We start from the raw sequence: 6,856 nt of genomic DNA, 5'->3' as shown, positions 1-6,856 counted from the left end.
ATAATGCATCTGCTGACAGCCCTGGAATTTAAGCTTTTGGTAGATCTTTTCCTCCACGGTCCCATGCTTTCCCCATGTCCCAGCTTCAAAAGTCTCCCTTAGCATGGTGGCCAGAGGCAGTGTTCCTCCTGCTGAGTGTGCGGCCAGAAAGTCTGTTTTGCTGTCACAGTCACTTGAAATGTCCTTGTCTCCTGCAAACTGTCAAGTCTGAAGACCAACATCCTGGGGAGGGAGCTCACTGGAGTTCTGAGACTCGTACTTTCAAGCAAGCTATGTGCTCAGGGAAGGGAAGCCTCTCCAGGTCAGGGTGAAGGTGGCCCCTTGCAGGGAGATGCAGGTCCTCAGAGAAAGTGTTAAAATGAAGACCCTCTGTCAGCACAGTCACCTGAAGGAAGGCCTTTTGTCGGCACCTGTCCATGTCCACATTATGCTGCTGGTATCCTTCTGCTGGATATCTAGAGTCTCCCAAGGAGGAGCTGTCCAAAAGGAAGTTTTCTCGCTATCTTGGAAACAAGGTGTCCTCCTCAGTCTCCCTCCAGACAAAATGAGCGAACCCACACCCTGTAAGGTTGGGCACAAGCCCTCCATCCAGCTGGGAGACTCCTGATTCAGAGCTGGACTCCAAGCCTTTCTGACTCATGCTTGACACTCGGCAGTTCGGGGAGCAGGGAGCTCCGGCAAACGCTGCCAGCACTGTCGGCAGCTGGCATGGGGTGGTGGTGGCAAGTGCCAAACAGGGGTTGGTGAGCACCTGCAGGCACCACCGGCAGCGGCGGCCAGGGCCAATCATAGACTGATGGCAGGGTGGTGAGTGGCAACCACCTGCAGGTGCTGCCAACACTGTTGCAGGGGGTGCACCGCCACTCACAGGTGGTGCATGTGCACCTGCCTGTACCCCCTACGCATTGTCCCTGGCACAGACCCTCTGTACAGCTGGGAGAGTCCTGATTCAGAGCTGGACTCCAGCCCTTTCAGACTCACACCAGACACTTGGCAGTTCAGGTCTCACTTTGGGAACCGAGGCATTTCAATGTAGGGCGTGAAACTGCTGTCATCCTCCTCCGACAAGGAAAGGAGAGAAGCTGCTGGTGATGTGTTGTTTCTTGTTGAGGGATTTTTCCTCCTCTTCCGTGATTCCAGCTCTTCCACAAAGAAGTCTTCCTCATTAGGCTTCTTCTCAAGAACCAATGGCAGAGGCCTTAGATAGGAAAAAACCTAGTGGGGAATGAGATTTGCAGGTTAGAAGAATGTTTTTTTCTTTGATTGATGTTTTTTAAAGCCAAGGTAATGTGTGTGCAACGTGCCAGCATCACAGCCTTAGTGAACGACTCTGATCATGGACCTATCGGTAATGGAGCCCCAGCAGGCTACCGTGGAGTTATGTTAATTTACATATATGCAGAGTACCCAGTGCAAGAAGGCTCCTTTCTGAGCAAAGCTGCCCACTGTTCCAGCAATGCACATGGCAAGGAGTATGCTGGAGCATCCTATTTGACTGGCTCGCCCATTCTAAGTGCCAAGCATCTTTCCCTCCCCGCCCACCTTTGCTATTAGGAAGACTTGCAGGGGCTTAGCAGGAGGACTGGACCCCCATCATCCCCAATCTTTTCATACCAAAGCTTGAGGTCTCTTCATGCTTTTAGCAACTTCTTTGCACAAACAGTTGCTGGAGAAAGCAGTGGCAGGAAGGAGAAGGCGGAGGAACAAGGGGACAACAATGGCAAGCGGGAGTTTCCAGTCCACTATGCAAGAAAGAATGCCACAAAACAGTTTGGTCACTGTAGCCCATGGGCGACTGGTGCCACCTGAGTCAGGAGGGGCATGTGCCCCACAGCAGCCTATTGCGCTGACCAGGGAGCGGCGCTCCTGGAAGTGCCAGCGTGGCTCCCCCTGGTGCCCCCACTCCCTGACCGGCACTCACAGGAGGGCACTGGTACTCCTGCCTGCCCCACCACCCATCACCTAAGCGGGGAGCGCTGCCTGTCACAGGGCGCACCAGCACTCTCAGAGGGTGCACGTGCACCCCCATGCACCCCCTACACGTTGCCACTGGTGTAGACAGACATCATAAATGATAATCCTCAGCTCTCACATGGACTTTCCCTCCAGAGATCCCTACAGAGATCCCAGGCTTTCTTGCCTGCATTGCATGCCAGCCTCTGGCTTCTTTACTATTCCTTCCATCCAGGAACAGCACACACACCAACTGCAGGTGCTTCCTCAGCCTGATGAAGGGCTTTTCAACCCAAAGGCTTGCTAAGATATATTTCTGTAACTATTCAGTTGGTCTGCTAAAAGACATCAGATTAGATTGACCCAAAGGACCTGTCTGCCAGTGCCATGTCCTTAGACCAATACTCCTAGCACCTAACTGGAAGGATGCAGGACCGTGGGCACATCTAAGCCCCAGGACTGGGGCTGGCAGGGAGAGTTCTCTGGCAGCTGCTGGAGAAGAAGCTCCTGCAGGAGAAGAAAGAAAGGCTCTGTCACAGTTTGGCTGCCTGAGATGCTGCTGATGCTACTGTGCTGCTGTTCACTAAGTTATTATTTTACCTGTTGTCATGGATAGTGGTGGACTGGACTGAGGCTGTAGGGGAGGAGGAGACTTCACTGGGGCACACTACTGTGTCATTTAGAGGCCCCAGCACCAGTGAGGGCACACCTTAACACACACACAAAGTCACACGTCACGAGTTTTGCTTGTCACCAACCTGAGATGCAGTTTCCCAGAAACGCCTGCACCTATCTACTTGAAACCTGGCAGACTCCATGGCCTCATCAGGGGCTACCATGCCTGCAGTTCTCACCCTGCTGTGCCTTAACACACACATTACATGAGTTTTGCTTGTCAGCAACTTGAGGTGCATTTTCCCAGAAACCCCTGCACTTATTATGCTGCTGGTATCCTTCTGCTGGATATCTAGAGTCTCCCAAGGAGGAGCTGTCCAAAAGGAAGTTTTCTCGCTATCTTGGAAACAAGGTGTCCTCCTCAGTCTCCCTCCAGACAAAATGAGCGAACCCACACCCTGTAAGGTTGGGCACAAGCCCTCCATCCAGCTGGGAGACTCCTGATTCAGAGCTGGACTCCAAGCCTTTCTGACTCATGCTTGACACTCGGCAGTTCAGGTCTCTCTTTGGGAACCGAGGCATTTCAATGTACGGTGTGAAACTGCTGTCGTCCTGAGGGCTGAATAAACATTCAGTATCCACTTAGCAGCTGCTTTTGTGCCAGTTTAGGTGAGAAATTACAGCTGATAGCTGTGCCCAGCTGAGAAGTGGCATGACAGCCAACAGGGATTTAACAAGAGAGACATGCCTGGAGGGCAGGAACTGAAGAGCAGGGAGATACATGCATCTGTCTGGTAAAAAGTGGTTACAGTACAATGGGGTGTGAGAGCTGTTCTAGATATGTGATTTTAAACAAGGGTGTTGGTTATAGGGGTGTTGGTCTAAGTACATAGGCAGACAAGGTTCTTTGGGTAAATGTGATATCTTTTATTACACCAAGTAAATTTAGTTGGTGTAATAAAAGATATCACATTTACCCAAAGAACCTTGTTTGACTTTAAACATGGCTCCAAAATATGAGTCCAGTCTAAAAGAGTATTTTGAAAGTACTTTCACATCACCAGAGATAAGCATTGTCCCTCAAATCCTTCTTTGAATTCTCTTTTGCTGTGATACATGGAAGAGGTTGACAACAGTTAAGCCAATGGTTCTCAATCTTTTTAGGCTCAAGAAACCCCTCTAGGCATATTTTCATGTTTTAAGAATTGAGTGATACCCCATTTCAAAAAATAATTTATGCATTACAATGCTTACCTCCTTGCAGACAGGCCAGTTGCGGGTGGGGTGTGTGTGGAAGAAGAATGGTCAGGCAAAGACTAAGGAAGAGCTTGCATTCATCAGATAATCTCTTCACACTCAATGTATCTGCTTACACCTCTTGGCACCCAAATCATCTTGTGCTGGAGCAGAGAATCACTGAGTTAGTCACTTAATGCACTGAGACCACTCCTTGCCATGTCTATGAAGTCATGTCTACAAAGACCACAAATGTACCATGCCTGGTAGCCATACACTCAAAACATATTCATGTCTCAACATGCACTTCTCCCCACAGTCTACTTGGCGCACAAGATAGAGCTAATTAGGCAATTTTGTGCCTGCAAATGCAGCTATACTCCTTCTGTTCAGGGGTAGCATGCCTGGAATAGTATGATTTGTTGGAAGGTGCCACTGGTGAGTATAGTAAAGCTCCAGTTTAGACATGGCCTACTGCTATCTTGTTTCTTTCTAGTCCCCAGTCTGTTTGTTGTGTCCTGCCTTATGGTTAGATTGTAAGATGCTTGGAGTGGGACCATTTTTTAAAATTTTTCTGTTAGAGCAGCTCTTAGTGAAACAGGGCCCTCACCCATATCTGGGGTTCCTAGGCACTACAGTAATATCAATAACTACAAAGAATAACATAGAAGATAAATCCGTTTCAGTTCTTCTTTGCAGAAAGAATTCCAAATGGGAAGGGGTGGAGGGGGGATAAAAAAAATCACATTCTAACTGTGGAGGAGCAAGCACAGATGCGATGGGAAAAAACGGAGAACGCCGCTTCCGGAGCCATTACCTTATTAGGATAGAAGCTCTGAGCGGGGAGCAGAGCAGCGGGATGTGAGGTTCAAAAGCGGAGAAGGCAGAAGAAAGAGAAGAGAGGCGAACACAGGAGGATCCCTCAGAGAAACTATAGCGAAACTGATTGTGCTCCCAGTTGTGGCAGGAGGAGAGAAGCCGATTGTGCTCCCAGTTGTGCCGGGAGGGAACGAAGCGAGGGGCGGATCCCCCCCACAAAAAAACAAACAAAAACTCCAAGGGACATGAGACATCTGTCTGTAATAGTAAGGAAAAGAAAAAGGGGATTTGTGCTAAAACTCTCTTTCTATGTTAGAGACTGTTTGGATTGATTCTCCAAGAGGATTCAAGACTATAAGCTGAAGATAAGGCTGACTGGGGACTCCGGTATTAATAAAGATAAAAGGATTTTATGTAGAGAGATCTGAAGAAATAAGATCCCCCTTAAAATGGGAAGAAATTGAATGAAATAAAAGAAATGAAATAAGATTCGGAGAGAGAGTCAGTTCATGAATACTAAGTTCAATTCATTTGTGTTAGCTGTTAAAAGGTAAAGTCGTTGTGTGTGAGAAGAGTTACAAAGTTAATACTGTAAGTGATTGTCGCTGTTAGGTGTTGTAAGGCTTTGGGGACCTCTTCGTCGGTGCCTTGCTCCCCAGTGACGTCAGGGTGAAACCCTCTTCTGGTGCCACCTAGATGGTCTGGGCACTGCCCCATTTTCTCTCCTGCCACGTCTTCAGTGTTATTTGTTGGGGAGGCAATTCCCTGATGGGTGGCCAGGAGGGGTCTTTACCCTGGGGGTGTCTTTGTGGGGCTCCAAACCTCCCCTTTACCCCACCCTTACCACGCCTTCGGCCTGGGTTGATGCTGCTCCCTGCAGATCTTCCCCACACTGCCAGCCTTGTAAGGGCTGGGTTTTCTGGGCCATAAACCTTCAGGGGTTTGCTCCTGGTCTTTGGGCTGGTTTTCCCCTCTTCAAGAAAATAAACTTGCCCCTGTTGGGGTTATTTATAACTCAACTGAAACTGCCGGTGTCTGCCAGTGGAGCTCCCAAGATTCTCTCTCTCTTCTCTCGGGGTTCCTTTCTACCTCACCCCCAGGGGGACTTGTTTGTCCTCTCCACCTTAACTGGTGAGGGTACTGGGGGTGCCCTTGTGCCTCACCCCTACCAGTTCTTCTGGCACCCCTGCCTTGGAGCCCAGCTGACCTGAGGTCCTGTCCTGGTCCCTCTTGCCGGTGTCACTCCTTTCCCCCTTTAGGGGGCTCATGGTTCCCCATGCTCTACCCACTCCAGAGCCATCTGAGGATGGTTGAAGGCTTGAGGGTCTGCCCCCAGCCAAGGTTCTGGAGCTCCTAGTCAAAGCCCTGACGCTCCCCAGTGGCGTCCCATCTGATTGCTGCCTCTCAGTGGGGCTCCTTTGCTCCTGCCGACCCTCAAGCCTGCCTCCTGCCTTGCTGGTTGGGGTCTCCCAACAGATGGCTGACCCCTTCTCTGGGGAGCTGGGACTAGAGCTGGAGCCTCCCAACTTCAGAGTCGATGTCTCCCAGCTGGTGTTCCACTCCTCTCTCTCCAGCTCACCGCCAGCTATTTCCCCAGCCACCTTTTGAGCAGCATGCGCTGCTCGGAAGCCACACCCCCAGCTGTCTCTGATACACAGGCTCAGGTAGCTGTGAAACTGCCGAGCCTGTGCCTGTATCCACGCTCCGGTCTCCTCCCCACTGCTGCCCGTCTCTGCTCCTGTGGCGAGTGCTGTGGCGCTCTGATTAGGGGTCCAGCCCATGCTGGGGGATTCTTGTCTCCCCTCTCACAGTGATATTTAAAAAAGATGCAATGAACATCTTCTGTCTGACTGTGTGTGGAACTTGTATGAATTTGTAAAAGGAAAAATAAAGAAAAGTTAACGATCTTGACCAGACTATGGCTAGATATCTAACTTCGAGTTTGGGCGTATATATGGATAAGTGGATCGGATGATATAGGCATGTTACGCATAAGCCACATTAAAAGTGTATAATAAGAGTGAACTAACAGAGAATAACCCTCCCAACTAATAATATTTAAAATTAATATTAATAATAATAACATCAAAGACGTGGCAGGAAAGAAAGTTGGGGCATACCAACAGTTTATAGAACAGCGGCAAGCGCAGATAAAGGTACCATAAGCCTAACCACAATACTAACCTATATGATGTGACAAGAGAGTCAAGATCCTGATTTTAACCTTGGTTTA

The 6,856-nt window shown here is 49.4% G+C and overlaps 1 pseudogene; it reads right to left on the bottom strand.

Annotated features, from left to right (window-relative positions):
- Window positions 1-6: 6 nt before the first annotated feature.
- LOC112552105 lies at window positions 7-5,891 on the bottom strand (annotated as a pseudogene).
- Window positions 5,892-6,856: the final 965 nt, after the last annotated feature.

The sequence above is a fragment of the Alligator sinensis genome, unplaced genomic scaffold (assembly GCF_000455745.1).
Source record: "Alligator sinensis unplaced genomic scaffold, ASM45574v1 scaffold639_1, whole genome shotgun sequence".
Lineage (NCBI taxonomy): Eukaryota > Metazoa > Chordata > Crocodylia > Alligatoridae > Alligator > Alligator sinensis.
The sequence above is the reverse complement of the archived record's forward strand: the minus strand, read 5'-3'. Positions and strand labels throughout refer to the sequence as shown.